This window comes from Scyliorhinus torazame, chromosome 6, assembly GCF_047496885.1.
Source record: "Scyliorhinus torazame isolate Kashiwa2021f chromosome 6, sScyTor2.1, whole genome shotgun sequence".
Lineage (NCBI taxonomy): Eukaryota > Metazoa > Chordata > Chondrichthyes > Carcharhiniformes > Scyliorhinidae > Scyliorhinus > Scyliorhinus torazame.
Window position 1 is genome coordinate 199,970,861 of NC_092712.1, and position 19,116 is coordinate 199,989,976.

Here is a 19,116-nt window from a genome sequence, read left to right on the forward strand (position 1 = left end):
TAAAGAAAGCTACCAAGTTTACCCAGCCTCTCTTCATAGCTCTAATGCTCCATCCCAGGCAATGTCCTCGTGAATCTCCTCTACACCCTCTCCAGTGCAATCACATCCTTCCTATAGTGAGACGACCAGAGCTACACACAGGATTCCAGCTGCAACCTAACCAAAGTTTATAAGCTCACATAATCTATGCCATGACCGATAAAGGCAAGTGTCCCATATACCTTCTTAACTGCCGCTTTCAGGATCTGTGGGCTAGCACCCCAAGATCCCTCTGTTCCTCTGAGCTTCATGGTGTCTTGCCATTCATTGAGCACGCCCTTGGCTTGTCACTCCTTCCAAAGTGTATCACCTCACACTTTTCAGGGTTAATTTCATCTGCCACTAATCTGCCCATCTGACCAACCCGTCTATATCTTCCTGCAACCTAAGACCTTCTTCGTCACTATCAACCACACTGCCAATCTTTGTGTCATCTGCAAACTTCCTTATTCATCCCCCCTCCGCCACATTCTCATCTATAATGTTTATAAATACCAGTAACAAGAAGGAACCTAGCACCAATCCCTGTGGTACACAACTGGACACCAGTCTCCAGTGGCACAAACAACCTTCTACCACCACCCTCTGTCTTCTACCAGTGTTAGCTATTTCTTTAAAGTCTGTGTTTGCTGCCAATGCCACTCAGGCGCATGTTCTGGAGTTTGAAGTGTTTACTCTTTTATAGACTCCCAAAGTATTTCTATCTGAAACCTGCAGAGATGACAACAGACATATGCATTTGGAGATAAGGGAGTGAGTTGAAGTTTTTTTAAAATATTTTTTATTCTCCGCCTTTTTCACATTTTCTCCAAAATTTACACCCATCAACAATAAACAATAATCAGCAGCAAATATGTCAATCCCCATACCAATTACTCCCTGTGCCACGTGCCAGTGAGGCTAGAAATAGGAAGATAGAGCAGCTAAACACGTGGCTAAACAGCTGGTGTAGGAGGGAGGGTTTCCGTTATCTGGACCACTGGGAGCTCTTCCGGGGCAGGTGTGACCTATATATGAAGGACGGGTTGCATCTAAACTGGAGAGGCATAAATATCCTGGCCGCGAGGTTTGCTAATGTCACACGGGAGGGTTTAAACTAGCATGGCAGGGGGTGGGCACGGGAGCAATAGGTCAGAAGGTGAGAGCATTGAGGGAGAACTAGGGAATAGGGACAGTGGGGCTCTGAGGCAGAGCAGACAGGAAGAAGTTGCTGAACACAGCGAGTCTGGTGGCCTGAAGTGCATATGATTTAATGCAAGAAGTATTACGGGTAGGGCAGATGAACTTAGAGCTTGGATTAGTACTTGGAACTATGATGTTGTTGCCATTACAGAGACCTGGTTGAGGGAAGGGCAGGATTGGCAGCTAAACGTTCCAGGATTTAGATGTTTCAGGCGGGATAGAGGGGGATGTAAAAGGGGTGGCGGAGTTGCGCTACTGGTTAGGGAGAATATTACAGCTGTACTGCGGGAGGACACCTCAGAGGGCAGTGAGGCTATATGGGTAGAGATCAGGAATAAGAAGGGTGCAGTCACAATGTTGGGGGTTTACTACAGGCCTCCCAACAGCCAACGGGAGATAGAGGAGCAGATAGGGAGACAGATTTTGGAAAAGAGTAAAAACAACAGGGTTGTGGTGATGGGAGACTTCAACTTCCCCAATATTGACTGGGACTCACTTCGTGCCAGGGGCTTAGACGGGGCGGAGTTTGTAAGGAGCATCCAGGAGGGCTTCTTAAAACAATTTGTGGACAGTCCAACTGGGGAAGGGGTGGTACTGGACCTGGTATTGGGGAATGAGCCCGGCCAGGTGGTAGATGTTTCAGTAGGGGAGCCTTTCGGGAACAGTGACCACAATTCAGTAAGTTTTAAAGTGCTGGTGGACAAGGATAAGAGTGGTCCTGGGATGAATGTGCTAAATTGGGGGAAGGCTAATTATAACAATATTAGGCGGGAACTGAAGAACATAGATTGGGGGCGGATGTTTGAGGGCAAATCAACATCTGACATGTGGGAGGCTTTCAAGTGTCAGTTGAAAGGAATTCAGGACCGGCATGTTCCTGTGAGGAAGGATAAATACGGCAATTTTCGGGAACCTTGGATAACGAGAGATATTGTAGGCCTCGTCAAAAAGAAAAAGGAGGCATTTGTCAGAGCTAAAAGGCTGGGAACAGACGAAGCCTGTGTGGAATATAAGGAAAGTAGGAAGGAACTTAAGCAAGGAGTCAGGAGGGCTAGAAGGGGTCACGAAAAGTCATTGGCAAATAGGGTTAAGGAAAATCCCAAGGCTTTTTACACGTACATAAAAAGCAAGAGGGTAGCCAGGGAAAGGGTTGGCCCACTGAAGGATAGGCAAGGGAATCTATGTGTGGAGCCAGAGGAAATGGGCGAGGTACTAAATTAATACTTTGCATCAGTATTCACCAAAGAGAAGAAATTGGTAGATGTTGAGTCTGGAGAAGGGTGTGTAGATAGCCTGGGTCACATTGAGATCCAAAAAGATGATGTGTTGGGTGTCTTAAAAAATATTAAGGTAGATAAGTCCCCAGGGCCTGATGGGATCTACCCCAGAATACTGAAGGAGGCTGGAGAGGAAATTACTGAGGCCTTGACAGAAATCTTTGGATCCTCACTGTCTTCAGGTGATGTCCCGGAGGACTGGAGAATAGCCAATGTTGTTCCTCTGTTTAAGAAGGGTAGCAAGGATAATCCAGGGAACTACAGGCCGGTGAGCCTTACTTCAGTGGTAGGGAAATTACTGGAGAGAATTCTTCGAGACAGGATCTACTCCCATTTGGAAGCAAATGGACGTATTAGTGAGAGGCAGCATGGTTTTGTGAAGGGGAGGTCGTGTCTCACTAACTTGATAGAGTTTTTCGAGGAGGTCACTAAGATGATTGATGCAGGTAGGGCAGTGGATGTTGTCTATATGGACTTCAGTAAGGCCTTTGACAAGGTCCCTCATGGTAGACTAGTACAAAAGGTGAAGTCACACGGGATCAGGGGTGAGCTGGCAAGGTGGATACAGAACTGGCTAGGTCATAGAAGGCAGAGAGTAGCAATGGAAGGATGATTTTCTAATTGGAGGGCTGTGACCAGTGGTGTTCCACAGGGATCAGTGCTGGGACCTTTGCTGTTTGTAGTATATATAAATGATTTGGAGGAAAATGTAACTGGTCTGATTAGTAAGTTTGCAGACGACACAAAGAACAAAGAAACAAAGAACAAAGAAATGTACAGCACAGGAACAGGCCCTTCGGCCCTCCAAGCCCGTGCCGACCATACTGCCCGACTAAACTACAATCTTCTACACTTCCTGGGTCCATATCCTTCTATTCCCATCCTATTCATATATTTGTCAAGATGCCCCTTAAATGTCCCTATCGTCCCTGCCTCCACTACCTCCTCCGGTAGTGAGTTCCAGGCACCCACTACCCTCTGCGTAAAAAACTTGCCTCGTACATCTACTCTAAACTTTGCCCCTCTCACCTTAAACCTATGCCCCCTAGTAATTGACCCCTCTACCCTGGGGAAAAGCCTCTGACTATCCACTCTGTCTATGCCCCTCATAATTTTGTATACCTCTATCAGGTCGCCCCTCAACCTCCTTCGTTCCAGTGAGAACAAACCGAGTTTATTCAATCGCTCCTCATAGCTTATGCCCTCCATACCAGGCAACATTCTGGTAAATCTCTTCTGCACCCTCTCTAAAGCCTCCACATCCTTCTGGTAGTGTGGCGACCAGAATTGAACACTATACTCCAAGTGTGGCCTAACTAAGGTTCTATACAGCTGCAACATGACTTGCCAATTCTTATACTCAATGCCCCGGCCAATGAAGGCAAGCATGCCGTATGCCTTCTTGACTACCTTCTCCACCTGTGTAGCCCCTTTCAGTGATCTGTGGACCTGTACTCCTAGATCTCTTTGACTTTCAATACTCTTGAGGGTTCTACCATTCACTGTATAGTTGGTGGAATTGCGGATAGCGATGAGGACTGTCAGAGGATACAGCAGGATTTAGATTGTTTGGAGACTTGGGCGGAGAGATGGCAGATGGAGTTTAATCCGGACAAATGTGAGGTAATGCATTTTGGAAGGTCTAATGCAGGTAGGGAATATACAGTGAATGGTAGAACCCTCAAGAGTATTGAAAGTCAAAGAGATCTAGGAGTACAGGTCCACAGGTCACTGAAAGGGGCAACACAGGTGGAGAAGGTAGTCAAGAAGGCATACGGCATGCTTGCCTTCATTGGCCGGGGCATTGAGTATAGGAATTGGCAAGTCATGTTGCAGCTGTATAGAACTTTAGTTAGGCCACACTTGGAGTATAGTGTTCAATTCTGGTCGCCACACTACCAGAAGGATGTGGAGGCTTTAGCGAGGGTGCAGAAGAGATTTACCAGAATGTTGCCTGGTATGGAGGGCATTAGCTATGAGGAGTGGTTGAATAAACTCGGTTTGTTCTCACTGGAACGAAGGAGGTTGAGGGGCGACCTGATAGAGGTCTACAAAATTATGAGGGGCATAGACAGAGTGGATAGTCAGAGGCTTTTCCCCGGGGTAGAGGGGTCAATTACTAGGGGGCATAGGTTTAAGATGAGAGGGTCAAGGTTTAGATGTACGAGGCAAGTTTTTTACGCAGAGGGTAGTGGGTGCCTGGAACTCGCTACCGGAGGAGGTGGTGGAAGCAGGGACGATAGTGACATTTAAGGGGCATCTTGACAAATACATGAATAGGATGGGAATAGAGGGATACGGACCCAGGAAGTGTAGAAGATTGTAGTTTAGTCGGGCAGCATGGTCGGCACGGGCTTGGAGGGCCGAAGGGCCTGTTCCTGTGCTGTACATTTCTTTGTTCTTTGTTAATAACAACGATCCTATCCTCCCACCAAACCCCAAACATTAGCCCGCATGTTCACACAAACAAATGACAAAAAGGAATCAGGAATCACCCACAGTCACCATCAACACACACCGCACCCCTCCCCCCAACCCCCACCCCCCAACTAATGTTCAATGTTATCCAGTTCTTGAAAGTGCATAATGAATAATGCCCATGAATTGTAGGACACCTCCATCCTTCCCCTCAGTTCGAACTTAACCTTCTCAAGAGTGAAGAATTCCAACAGGTCCCCCCGCCACGCCAGGGCACAGGGTGGGGAGGTTGCTCTCCAACCCATCAGGATCCACCTTCGGGCGATCAACGAGGCGAAGGCTACAACATCTGCCTCCGCACCCGTTTCCAACGCTGGCTGGTCCGACACCCCGAATATGGCCACCCGGGGGCCCGGGTCCAGTTTCACGTGCACCACTTTAGAAATTATCCTAAAAACCTCCTTCCAGTAATCCTCTAGCTTTGGACAGGACCAAAACATAGGAACGTGATTAGCGGGCACCCCACCCCGGAACGTTTACACACATGTTCCACTCCCTCAAAGAATCGGCTCATCCTCGCCCTCGTGAGGTGTGCTCTGTATAGCACCTTCAGCTGTATCAGCCCCAACCTCATGCACGAGATGGAGGCATTCACTCTCCAGCGCACCTCACACCAGAAGCCCTCCTCCATAACCTCTACCAACTCTTCCTCCCACTTTGCTTTGATCCCTTCCAGTGGTGCCTTCTCCTCTTCCAAAATAGCTCCGTAAACCGCTGACACTACCCCATTTTCCAGTCCCCCTGTTGTCAGCACCTCCTCCAGCAATGTGGAGGCCGGCTCCCCCGGGAAGCTCTGTATCTCCTTTCTGGCAAGATCCCGAACCTGCATGTGTCTAAACATTTCCCCCTGCTCCAGCCCATACTTCGCTTCCAGCTCCTTCAATCCTGCAAACTGACCCCTAAGAAACAAATCTTTTAGTGTCTTAATCCCCTTCTCCTCCCATTTCCGAAAATTTCCATCCCACTCCCCTAGTTCAAATCTGTGGTTTCCCCGAATCGGCATTTCCCTTGACCCTGCCCCCAACCCGAAGTGTTGGCGAAACTGCCTCCAAATTCTCAATGAAGCTATTATTACCGGACTCCCTGAGTATTTCCACGGGGCTATCGGGAGCGGCGCTGTTGCAGTGCTTTCAATCCCGACCCCCTGCACAAACCGGCCTCCATTCTGACCCACTGGGAATCAACCCCTCTGACCCAGCTCCGCACCTTCTCCACATTCGCCGCCCAGTAGTAATACATCAGTTTCGGAAGACCCAAACCCCCTGCCTGCCTTCCCCTCTGTAGCAGCACCTTTTTAATTCTGGCCACTCCCCTTCCCATATGAACGACGTAATCCTTCCCTCAATCTCTCTGAAAAAAGCCTTTGGCAGGAAAATCGGCAGGCATTGAAAATAAACAGAAATCGCGGCAACACGTTCATTTTAACCGCCTGTACCCGACCCGCCAGTGACAGAGGGAGACCATCCCACCTTGCCAGATCAGCTTTCACTCTCCCCACCAAACTTGAAATGTTGTACCTGCGGAGCCCCCCCTCACTCCCGGGCAACCTGCGCCCCCAGGTACCTAAAGTGAGTCCCTGCCCAACGGAATGGCAGCCCCCCCACCCCTGCCTCCACCCCCGGCCGAGACACCCCAAAATAGAATTAGTTTGTACCCCGAGAAAGACCCAAACACTCGAAGCAGCTCCAATATTCCTCCTATCGACACACTCGGTTCTGACACGTATAACAGCAAGTCATCGGCATATAAGGACACCCTATGCTCTATTCCTTTCCATACCCGCAAACTTCTTAATGCGATTGCCAACGGCTCAATCGCGAGTGCAAACTGCAGGGGGGACATAGGGCATCCCTGCCTAGTCCCACGGTGGAGAGAAAAGTATCTTGAGCTGATGTTGTTTGTGCGGACACTCGCCCTCGGCTCCTTATACAGTAGCTTTAGCCCGTTCACAAATCTTGGTCCAATCCCAAAGCGCTCCAGAACTGCCATCACGTACCCCCATTCTACCCGATCAAACGCCTTCTCAGCATCCAATGCCACAACCACCTCTGTTTCCTTCCCCTCTGCCGGTGCCATAACGAGGTTCAATACCCTTCTAACGTTTGAAAAGAGCTGCCTCCCTCTCACAAACCCCGTCTGATCTTCACCTGTCACCTTCAGGAGGCACTCCTCCAGCCTACCCGCCAGTACCTTCGCCAATACTTTTGCGTCCACATTCAGAAGTGATATGGGCCTATACGACCCACACTCCGTCGGAGCCTTATCTTTTTTTACCAACAGGGAAATTGACGCCTGCCCCAAAGTTTGTAGCAACACCCCTTCCCTATCGCCTCTTCAAACATCCCCACCATCAGGGGTGTCAGCTTGTCCTTGAATTTTTTATAATATTCCACCGGAAACCCATCCGGCCCTGCCACCTTCCCCGACTGCATCCTCCCAATCGCATCCTTTATCTCCTGCTCCACTATTGCTCCTTCTAATGTAGCCCTGTCCCCTCCCCTAACCTCGGGTACTCCAACCCATCTAGAAATTCCTGCATCTCACGACTCCCCCAGGTGGCTCTGACCTGTACAACCTCTCATAAAATTCCTCAAAAACCTAGTTAATCAGATCCGGAGCCACCACCAACTTCCCTGCCCTATCCCTCACCTGAACAATTTCCCTTGCTGCTGCTTCCCTCCAGAGCTGACCTGCTAACATCTCCATGTTTGTAAACTGCACCCCTTGCTCGTCTCAGTTGGCACACCGCCTTCCTGGTAGATAGTCGGTCAAAGCTCGCCTGTAGTTCCTTCCTCTTTTCCAGCTTTGCTGGGTCCCCATCTTCTGCATAACTCCTATCTACCTCCAACATCTCATCTACTACCCTCTGCTGCTCCAACCTCTCCTCTTTGTCCACCCTGGCCTTAAACAAAATCACCTCTCCCCTCACCACCGCCTTTAGAGCATCCCAGACAACTGCCTTCGACACCTCACCCGTACAGTTGAAACCTACATATTCCTTAATTACCTTTTCAATTTTGTCACAGAACACTTGGTCCCCCAAAAGTCCCACATCTAATTTCCACCCTGGCCTCTGCGCTACTCCCTTCTCCAGTACCATATCCACCCAATGCGGAGCATGATCTGACACTGCAATTGCCGAGTATTCCAACCCCTGTGGTGGTATGTATTAGGGGTAATACGGTACACCAGGAATGCCGAGGAGCTATTGGAGGACAGATGCTGGATCCCGATTGGATCCTCCACCTACTGGGCTCCACCCAGATAGGAGGGATATAAGAACCTGGGTTTAATCCCCACAGCTGCATTCTGTGAGTGAGCTGCTGGGGAACAAGTCTGAACAAGTCTGCTCAATATAGCCTTGATTGAAGTTCTTTACATCTCGCCTCGTGTGTGATCGATGGTGCTACAATTTATTGAGCAGACTTAAAAAGGAATATGGAGCTCCGGATCACCCCGGAGTGCCTGCGAATCAGCCCCCACGCAGCAAACGCAACATCCGCGTTTAAACACTGGCTGTTGTGCTTTGAGGGATACCTCCGAACAGCCCCCGGCAGACCAACAGAAGACCAGAAGATGCAGGTCCTGCATTCCAGGGTGAGTCCCGAAATCTACTCACTCATCGAGGACGCGGAAGAATTCCCAGAGGCGATCAACTTGCTGAAGGAGATCTACATTAAGCCCGTCAACCAGGTCTACGCACGCTACCAGCTCGCGATGAGACGACAAATCCCCGGGGAATCGCTAGACGATTTCTTCAACGCTCTAACAATCTTGGGACGAAACTGCAACTGCCCAGCGGTTACGGCGAACGAACATACGGACCTCCTGATCAGAGACGCTTACGTAGCAGGTTTGGCATCGTCGCAAATTCGACAGAGACTTTTAGAGAAAGACTCTCTTGGACTCACAGAGGTACGGGCCCTCGCAGCCTCCCTCGACGTGGCCTCCCAAAACGCCCGCGCCTATGCCCCCGACGGCGCTGCAGCCCCTTGGGCTCCGTGGACCCCCGCCGCGACCGACCCCCCGGCAACCCCAACCCCTCCGCAAGCGTGCGCAGCCAGAATCCCAGACCACCCGGGGGGCCCCCGCTGCTACTTTTGCGGGCAGTCAAAACACCCCCGCCAGCGCTGCCCGGCCCGCTCGGCCACCTGCAAAAGCTGCGGTAAAAAGGGGCACTACGCAGCGGTGTGCCAGTCCCGTGGGGTCGCCACTATCTCCGGGGAACAAATGGGACCACGGGCTCAACTCTCCCAGCGACCAACGGGCGCCGCCATTTTGGACCCTGGACACCACGAGGGGGGGACGGGCGCCACCATCTTCCTGCCCACAGGCCGCGTGCGATCTATGGGAGCGGCCATTTTGTCCACCCCCGGCTGCGTGCGACTCATGGGAGCGGCCATTTTGTCCACCCCCGGCCGCGTGCGACTCATGGGAGCGGCCATTTTGTCCACCTCCGACCGCGTGCGATCCATGGACGCCGCCATCTTGGCTGACAGGCAAGGACCCCGGTGTGGACGGCTCCACACTGCCTGAAGACAACGGTCTGATACACCAACCACGTTTGGCATCGGTGACCCTCGACCAATCGCGGCCCCGGACGCTCCAGACGACAACGACAAAGGTGCTGGTGAACGGCCACAAAACGCCGTGTTTGATCGACTCGGGGAGCACGGAGAGTTATATTCACTCGGACACGGTAAGACGCTGTTCCCTTGTAATTCGGCCAAGCACCCAAAAAGTTTTCCTGGCGGCGGGGTCCCACTTTGTTGAAATCAAAGGGTTCTGCATCGCAAACCTAACGGTGCAGGGGAGAGAGTTCAAAAATTACCGGCTGTACGTCCTTCCCCACCTCTGCGCTCCCACCCTCCTGGGGTTGGACTTCCAATGCAACCTCCAGAGCTTAACATTCAAATTTGGCGGCCCTATACCCCCACTGACTATCTGCGGCCTCGCGACACTCAAGGTCGAACCGCCCTCCCTGTTTGCGAACCTCACCCCGGATTGCAAACCCGTCGCCACTAGAAGCAGACGGTACAGCACCCAGGACCGGAAGTTTATCAGGTCCGAAGTACAGCGGCTGCTGAAGGAAGGCATAATCCAGACCAGCAATAGTCCCTGGAGAGCCCAGGTGGTAGTAGTGAAGACAGGGGAGAAGCAAAGGATGGTCGTAGACTAGTCAGACCATCAACAGGTACACGCAGCTAGATGCGTGCCCTCTTCCCCGCATATCCGACATGGTCAATCGGATTGCACAGTACAAGGTCTTCTCCACCGTGGACCTTAAGTCCGCCTACCACCAGCTCCCCATTCGCCCTGGTGACCGCAAGTACACTGCCTTCGAAGCAGACGGGCGGCTATACCACTTCTTAAGGGTTCCATTCGGCGTCACGAACGGAGTCTCGGTCTTCCAACGAGAGATGGACCGAATGGTTGACCAGCACGGTTTACGGGCCACGTTCCCGTACCTCGACAATGTCACCATCTGCAGCCACGACCAGCAGGACCACGACGCCAACCTTCGCAAATTCCTCCAGACTGCTAACGCCCTCAACCTCACCTACAACGAGGAAAAATGCGTGTTTAGCACCGACGGTCTAGCCATCCTGGGCTACGTAGTGCGTAATGGAGTGATAGGCCCCGACCCCGAATGCATGCGCCCCCTCATGGAGTTCCCTCTCCCCCACTGTACCAAAGCCCTGAAACACTGCCTCGGCTTCTTTTCTTATTACGCCCAGTGGGTCCCCCAGTACGCAGACAAGGCCCGCCCACTAATCCAGTCCACTACTTTTCCCCTGTCGTCAGAGGCCCGCCAGGCCTTCAGCCGCATCAAAATGGATATCGCAAAGGCCACGATGCGCGCCATCGACGAGTCCCTCCCCTTCCAAGTCGAGAGCGACGCGTCCGACGTCGCTCTGGCGGCCACACTCAACCAAGCGGGCAGACCCGTGGCCTTTTTCTCCCGGACCCTACACGCTTCAGAAATTCGCCACTCCTCAGTAGAAAAGGAGGCCCAAGCCATAGTGGAAGCTGTGCGACATTGGAGGCATTACCTGGCCGGCAGGAGATTCACTCTCCTCACTGACCAACGGTCGGTAGCCTTCATGTTCGATAATGCGCAGCGCGGCAAGATAAAAAACGACAAGATCCTGTGGTGGAGGATCGAACTCTCCACCTACAACTACGAGATCTTGTACCGTCCCGGAAAGCTGAACGAGCCGTCCGATGCCCTATCTCGCGGCACTTGTGCCAACGCACAAGTGGACTGTCTCCAAGCCCTCCACGAGGACCTCTGCCACCCGGGGGTCACTCGTTTCTACCACTTCATAAAGGCTCGCAACCTCCCTTACTCCGTCGAGGACGTCCGAACAGTCACTAGGAACTGCCAAATCTGAGCAGAATGCAAACCGCATTTTTGCAGGCCAGATAGAGCGCACCTGATAAAGGCTTCCCGTCCCTTTGAACGCCTCAGTTTGGATTTCAAAGGCCCCCTCCCCTCCACCGATCGCAACACGCACTTTCTTAACGTCGTTGACGAATACTCCCGCTTCCCCTTCGTCATCCCCTGCCCCGACATGACCGCGGCCACGGTCATTAAAGCCCTCGGCACCATCTTTACCCTGTTCGGTTTCCCCGCCTACATCCATAGCGACAGGGGGTCCTCCTTCATGAGTGACGAGCTGCATCAATTCCTGCTCAGCAAGGGCATAGCCTCGAGCAGGACGACCAGCTACAACCCCCGGGGGAATGGGCAGGTAGAGAGGGAGAACGGAACGGTCTGGAAGACCGTCCTACTGGCCCTACGGTCTAGGAGTCTCCCAACTTCCCGCTGGCAGGAAGTCCTCCCGGATGCACTTCATTCTATCCGGTCCCTGCTGTGTACCACCACTAACCAAACGCCTCACGAGCGCCTCCTTGTCTTCTCTAGGAGGTCCGCTTCTGGAACGTCACTTCCGACCTGGCTGGCGGCCCCGGCACCCATCCTGCATGTGTGGGCACACAAATCAGACCCGCTGGTGGAAAAGGTACATCTACTCCACGCAAACCCGCAGTACGCCTACGTGGCGTACCCAGACGGTCGACAGGACACGGTCCCTCTGCGGGACCTGGCGCCCGCCGGAGCTACCCATCCCCCCCCCCCCCCCCAACACAAATCACCTCTCCCTCACTCCTGCCGGTGCACCCCACAGCCACCCCCTTCCCGGGGGGATCGGTCCTCCTCCCAGGCCTGTCCAGGAGTAAGGAAACAGAAGGGGACAGCGCGATGCTCCCAGAGTCGACCGGACCCGAGCCAGCACCACCACCACCACCCGGGCTGAGACGATCGGAGAGGACGACCAGAGCACCATCTCAACTCATCGAATCGACTTAAGATGTGTATAATTCAGTGGCCCAGCAAAGCGGCATTGTTGTAAATAGTTTACGCTGCAAATCGGGTAAAATGTGAATAATTTGGTGGCCCAGTAAAAGCGGCATGATTGTATATAGTTCAATGGTTAAGGTACCGACCCTGTAAACCCCTACCACCATACCACCCACCACCCCGCCGGGTTCTTTTTTAACAAGGGGAGAATGTGGTGGTATGTATTAGGGGTAATATGGTACACCAAAAATGCCGAGGAGCTATTGGAGGACAGATGCTGGATCCCGATTGGATCCTCCACCTACTGGGCTCCACCCAGATAGGAGGGATATAAGAACCTGGGTTTAATCCCCGCAGCTGCATTCTGTGAGTGAGCTGCTGGGGAACAAGTCTGAACAAGTCTGCTCAATAAAGCCTCGATTGAAGTTCTTTAAGTCTCGCCTCGTGTGTGATCGATGGTGCTACAACCCCTTAACAGCAGCCAGCAAAGCCTTCCCCACCACGAAAAAGTTGATCCGCGAGTATACCTTATGGACTGCTGAGAAAAACGAGTACTCCTGTTCCCTCAGGCGCAGAAACCTCCAAGGGTCCACCCCTCCCATTTCCACCATTAGCCCAGCCAACGCCTTCACCCCCCCCCCCCCCCCCCCCTGATGGGAGCAGCGAGCACGGCCGTGACCTGTACAACCTTGGCTCCTGCACCAAGTTCCAGTCCCCCCCCCCACTATCACTTTGTGTGTGTCCAAGTCGGGGAAGGCACCAAACACCTTCTTTGCGAATCCCACATCGTCCCAATTGGGGCTGTATGCACTTAACAGTGCCACTAACCTCCCCTCCAGCGCCCCTGTCACAGTCACATATCTACCCCCCTGATCTGCCACTATCTTCTCCATCTGGAAGCGTACTCTTTTGCTGATCACTACCGCTACCCCTCGAGCCCTTCCGTCAAATCCAGAGTGAAACACCTGACTAACCCAGCCCTTTTTAAGTCTCACCTGGTCCTTCGCCCTCAAGTGAGTCTCCTGCAGCATTGCTACATCAGCTTTCAAACTTTTAAGATGCGCAAGCACCCTTGACCTCTTGACCGGACCTCCTAGCCCTCTCACGTTCCACGTGACTATCCTAACTGGGGGTCTCTCACCCCCCCCCCCCCCACCCTTATCCACCATCATCCTGCCACCGGGCCCCATGAGCCTGACCCGCCCCTGTCCATTGTTAACATCAAACCCTTTCCCCCTCCCAAAAACCTCTACATTTCCTCTCTAAAAAACATCTCCCAGCATCAATCTCTTCCCTCCCCCCCCCCACTCGCTCGCCTCGTAGGCCCATTGAAACCTGCTAACCAGGCTCCAATGTTGCAGCCCTCCTCTCACCTCACCTCCGTTCACTAGGCGACTTTAGTTAGCTAGCGTGGGTGGCTCCTCCCGCAAAGATATACCGTCCCCTCCCACCCAGTCCCAGAGAAAGAAAAAAGAAAAAACAACAATCCAACCCATACCATTCACTAAAATAAGATATAACCGTCGCAACACAAAATGCCAATCAACTCAGCCAAAGAGTTGAAGTTTAACTGTATTTCAAAAGGAACATTTATAACTGGCAAAAAACATAAATGAATAAAGCAACATATTAAGTTTGTTTTTACCCAAAAGTTGTAACCATGAAAACAACATGAAATATTTTTATATGCTGCGAAAGGTATCTTCCAAAGTAAGTTAGAAAGAATGGGTTTAAACATGAAAATGAAGAAAGACATGAAAGGAAAGATTGAAAGCTGTACGGATGAGGAGTAGAGGATGGCCATGTGTTATCCTGAAGAATGTTCTGTGATTGGAGATAACTGTGAAATAAGCAAAATGAACTCTGGCCACCCTCAGAAAAGCGTTTGTCTGTTCCAGAATGCAAAGTTCACAGTATCATAGAAGTTCCAGTGCAGATGGAGGCCATTCGGCCCATCGGGTCTGCACCAGCCCTTGGAAAAAGCACCATACAGCTCCACCTTATCCCCATAACCCAGTAACACCACCAAACCTTTTGGAAACTAAGGGGTAATTTATCATGGCCAATCCACCCAACCTGCACATCTTTCGACTGTGGGAGGAAACCGGAGCACCCAGAGGAAACCCATGCAGACACGGGGAGAAAGTGCAAACTCCACACAGACAGTCACCAGAGGCCGGAATTGAACCTGAAACCCTGGAACTGTGAGGAAGCAGTGCAAACCAGTGTGCCAGTGTGTTTTGTTACAAATGCTACAATTCCTGTTGGTGTTACATCTGGATGGGAAGATCTCAGGATGGAAACCTTGGTCAAAAAGCCATAATTTAAAAAAATTAAAATGTGGAGGTACAGAGTCACAGGACCGCTAGTTAGTTTTAACAACAAGAATTTTAAAAAATTAAACATGAAAAAATTGAATTATGATCCAATTCGCCTTTACTCCATGCTTAGCTCAACAATTACACACATATTTTATGATTAACTTGGAATGCAAAATACGCCATAAACTACAATATTCTCATTAACACAAAGTCCCCTTAACCACACACATTGGCTGTGGTCACTCCACTCTAAATCCAAGTTAGTGTCTGTGGATTTCTCTTCAGAATCCCCCAAATGATTGTCACATGACAGCTTCCAAGCGCCCCTCCTAAAAACACACTTTAAAATGTTCTTTCACAATAATTCTTTCCTTTAGCGGTTCACATTCTGCAATCCAGTCCAGATTTTCCAAATGACTTTTGTAAATAAAGCGAACCCAGGATCCAAGGTTTTACACGTCCCCCTTTAGGACTTCTTTGTCTTGACTGCTGTACACACTTCATCATTGCTTTAACTCTCGATTTTCAGACTCTACTAAAATGGCACCAAACGTTTGATTTACCTGTGAAATCTGCTTTCCCACTTTAAATCTGGTTACTGCAATTGTTACTTTAACTCAGAACACTTTGTACACTCTTCCTTGAATTCATCTGAAGAATACCCTGGTCTCTTCAGTCGTCTTAAGACACTCTGTCCCAATTCCCTGGTTATCTGGACTGTAACTGGTTCTTTGGGAAGCCTGCTTCGTTCCGGCTCCCGTCCTGTCCAGTCTTTCTTCTGGTAGAATTGAGAGATGCTCACTCCCTGTTATCCTTCTTTAACTGCAATATATCCAGCTAAAACTAAAACTTAAAAGCTGTTCAACCTACCAGGCCTCCATTTGCTAAGCAGCCACTGCAAACATATTTACTCTTCATGCCATAACCCTCTCTAGGCAAAACAGAATCACAGTTGGGACTCAACCAATCCCCATAACATATAAACACCTTTGTCCAGCATGAATCCAACTATAGGTTTTACCCTTTGCGGCACAGAAGCATTAAATTAAACCCACTTAAAGCTATACCTTATTTCAAATGTTTACCAATACAAAAATAAATTGCTTAAAACTAACTTTGTTTTCCAAACACAGACCTGATATTTCCTTTATCGAGAGAGGGAGAAGTCTTGTGACGTACCTCCCCTATAGCAACAGTGCATATTGTAGAGTAATAATTATTACTGGGATTTGTATAGATTAAGAATCGAGAAGAAAATTATAGAGTTAGACCATCCCTGTATGCTGTCTTGGTCCCCTTATCTTAGAAAGGGTATTATTGTCATCAAGGGACTGCAACAAAGGTTCAAAAGACGTGTTCCAGCAATGCCCGGATTGTCTTATGAAGTTAGATTGGGCAAACTGGGACTGCATTCTTTAGAGTTTCAAAAACGGAGAGATTTATCATTGAAGCCTACAAAATACTTAAAGGAATAGACAGGGTGGATGCAAATAAGATGTTTCCCTTGGTCAGGGAGTCTAGAAACATGGGGAACAATTTAAAAATAAGGGCAATGTCACTTAGGACCGAGATGAGGACATTTTCTTGACACAGAGCGCTGCGAATCTTTGGAATTCTCGACCCCAGAGGGCTATGGAAGCTCAGTCATTGTGCATGCTTAAAGCCGAGATTGATAGATTTTTGATTAACAATAACGTAAAATGTTATGGGGATAATGGTGCAAAAGACATTGAATTGTCCGATCAACCATGGTTGTATTAAATGGCGGAGCAGGCTCAATAGGCTGAATGACCTACTCCTGTTCCAATGCTGCTTGAAAAGAGGTGTTTTGTTGTGAGGTTAACTAAGCAGAAATCTTTGGTAAATGTTTGTTCACTTTTAGCTGTGTAAGTGTAATCTTGCATGTTTAAGTTTTCAATTGTTAATAAATGTCATAATTTAATATTTACAATCTCCAAAAGTGGCATTGGAATTTTTGCTCCTGAATTCAGTGCACATGAAATTGAAATCGCTTATTGTCACAAGTAGGCTTCAAATGAAGTTACTGTGAAAAGCCCCTAGTCACCACATTCCAGCGCCTGTCCGGGGAGGCTGGTACGGGAATTGAACCCGCGCTGATGGCCTGCCTTGGTCTGCTTTAAAAGCCAGCTATTTAGCCCTGTACTAAACCAGCCCCTACTTTCTTGTAAAAAATATAAATAGCAAATCATTTTGATAGCTTGTTCAAGTTTTTCTTTGGGATTTGATCGGCTGCCAGAGCATAACACTGTGACTCTTTCTCTCACTCTGCCCTATTTTATTTTCTTGTATGTCTTACAAAGTGGGATACACTATATAACAAAATGGGATGCTGTTACTCAAGGACCGAACAATATTTGTAGCCTCCCTCCCCTCCCCCCCCGAGGTAAGCAGCACCCCGCTATGGGGTAACCAGATGCCCCCCTTCATGCCCCTTTTCTGGCCCCACCCCTTGGAAGTGACAACCTGGAACTACCTCCTGATACAGGGTGCCAGAATGCCATGTCCATGACCACCCGGGGGGGCTACAATGGCCTCCGAGACCCCCGGCATGGTCATTGCCTCTGGTCTCCAGTGGTGGAGACAGGTACTGATTCGCACCGTGTGGGAAAAAGCAGTAGCCGGATGAATTTGGCTTAAAGCTGATTTTGTATATTTAACTTCAACTTTTAATAAATGCATCTGGTCAATGCCCAGTGAGACTGTGAACCAGATAACATCAGCTAGAGTGGCCAACATCACCGCGCACTGTTTGGCACCTGGCACAAATCCTAGTTTCGGGCCACACCCGGAATTCTCCCAATGTATTGGGATTTGCACCGGGTGCAACACAGCCAGATAATCACCCCGATTATGTTCTTTAAACTGTGTACACCATGACTCACTCAATTGCACACCAAGCCACTCACCGCGCTGACCTGGAAATATATCGCTGTTCCTTCATTGTCACTGGGTCAAAATCATGGAACCCCCTCCCGAACTACACTGTGGGTGTACCTACAAGAAGGCAGCTCTCCACCACCATCTCAAGGGCAATTAGGAATGGGCAATGAATGCCAATTCATTGATGCCTAGTTCACAATGCCCACATCTCTTGAATGAATGAATTTAAAAAAACTCCACTACTCTAGAAAATCGACATCAATCAACAATGTAATGGCAGGTTTAAACTGGGATTGTTGGACTGCTCCTGTTGTTATAGGCATCCTTTCATCTATGAGAGATGATGGACACATAGTAAACAATACATTTCGGTGAGTATCTGCACTTTGCTGTGCACCGAGGCCAATCCTTGAGAGGCAGGTTCTGCCAGAACTACCAACAGGAAGCTGGGCTGCCATAGTAACAAGATAAACAGATCAGTGGCTTTGTTAAAATATTCGTACAGGAATTGAACAACGACCTTTTAAAGAAAAGGGAGTTGTCACCATCTTCTCTCCTGCGGAGTTTCAGTTGAAACAGTAACGAAAGAGCAAATGCTGGAAAATCTCAGCAGATCTGCCATCATCCGTAGGGAGAGAAAAGAGCTAACGTTTCGAGTCCGATGACTCTTTGTCAAAGCTCAGTGCTGAGTACTGCAGAAGATGAGTTTACCTGTGGCTGAACGCCTCTGGCAGGAAACTGAACGGGGACCACAATCGATCACAGTGTCCATGTTAACCAGCTCGGATGTCCTTCCCTCATCTCAGACATCACATCCTCCGTCCTGCCAAATAGGAAACACCAATAAAAATAAAGCCCACATTCGACGAGCCAAGCTCACAAACATCATTTGTGGTGGATTAAAATAAGAAAAAACGGCGTTTATAAATGAACGATCCACACAAATCACAGACAGGATTTGGTATTAACTGCACACCTATTTCCGAATTATGTAGCGATCACACATTTAAATCCTCCACATGTCTCCTCTCAGGTTAACAATGAGTTGTGCCTCTTACCTCGCGTCTGATCCCACAGGTAGACAAATCAGAGGATGGGGGGAAAGATAGATGCAGCAGGCATTATTTCAGTGAGAAAGAGTATTTCTGCTGCGCATTCTGCTGCCCAAGCCCCCGAAACTGAAAGCAGCTCCCAGTTTCCGCACATTTGCAGCAAGCGCGATGACATTGTGAGTGAGCGTGGAGCACACGGAAGCGCTGATTAAATCACTGAGCGGCAGATAGTTCTGGATGTGTGTGTGTTGGATGGAGAGCAATCCATTAGAAAGCTGTCTTGAAACTGAGGCGATGAATGGAGTCAGATTGGATCTATCTGGGGACGGTGGCATATATTTACGGCACAGATCAACCCAACCCGTCCACGCACAAGCCTCCTCCCGCCTTATTCCATTGCATCAAAATATCTATCTATTTCTTTCTTCACCATACTAGTATTTATGCTAATTGTCCGATCGCTCCTTGTGGGGACCAGTTTCGTATTCTCGCTGCCCTCCGAA

General features: G+C 49.7%; 1 protein-coding gene across 1 annotated transcript in view; it reads right to left on the reverse strand.

Annotated features, from left to right (window-relative positions):
* LOC140425228 (sterile alpha motif domain-containing protein 9-like) overlaps positions 1-18,860 on the reverse strand; it is a 53,314-nt gene extending 34,454 nt beyond the window's left edge. Inside the window, exons 1-2 of the mRNA XM_072509297.1 lie at positions 18,620-18,860; positions 18,273-18,384 (exon numbers count right to left, since the gene is read on the reverse strand). The gene's annotated coding sequence lies outside the window, so the exon portion shown is untranslated. The remainder of the gene's footprint in view (positions 1-18,272; positions 18,385-18,619) is intronic.
* Between the last annotated feature and the right edge of the window lie 256 nt (positions 18,861-19,116).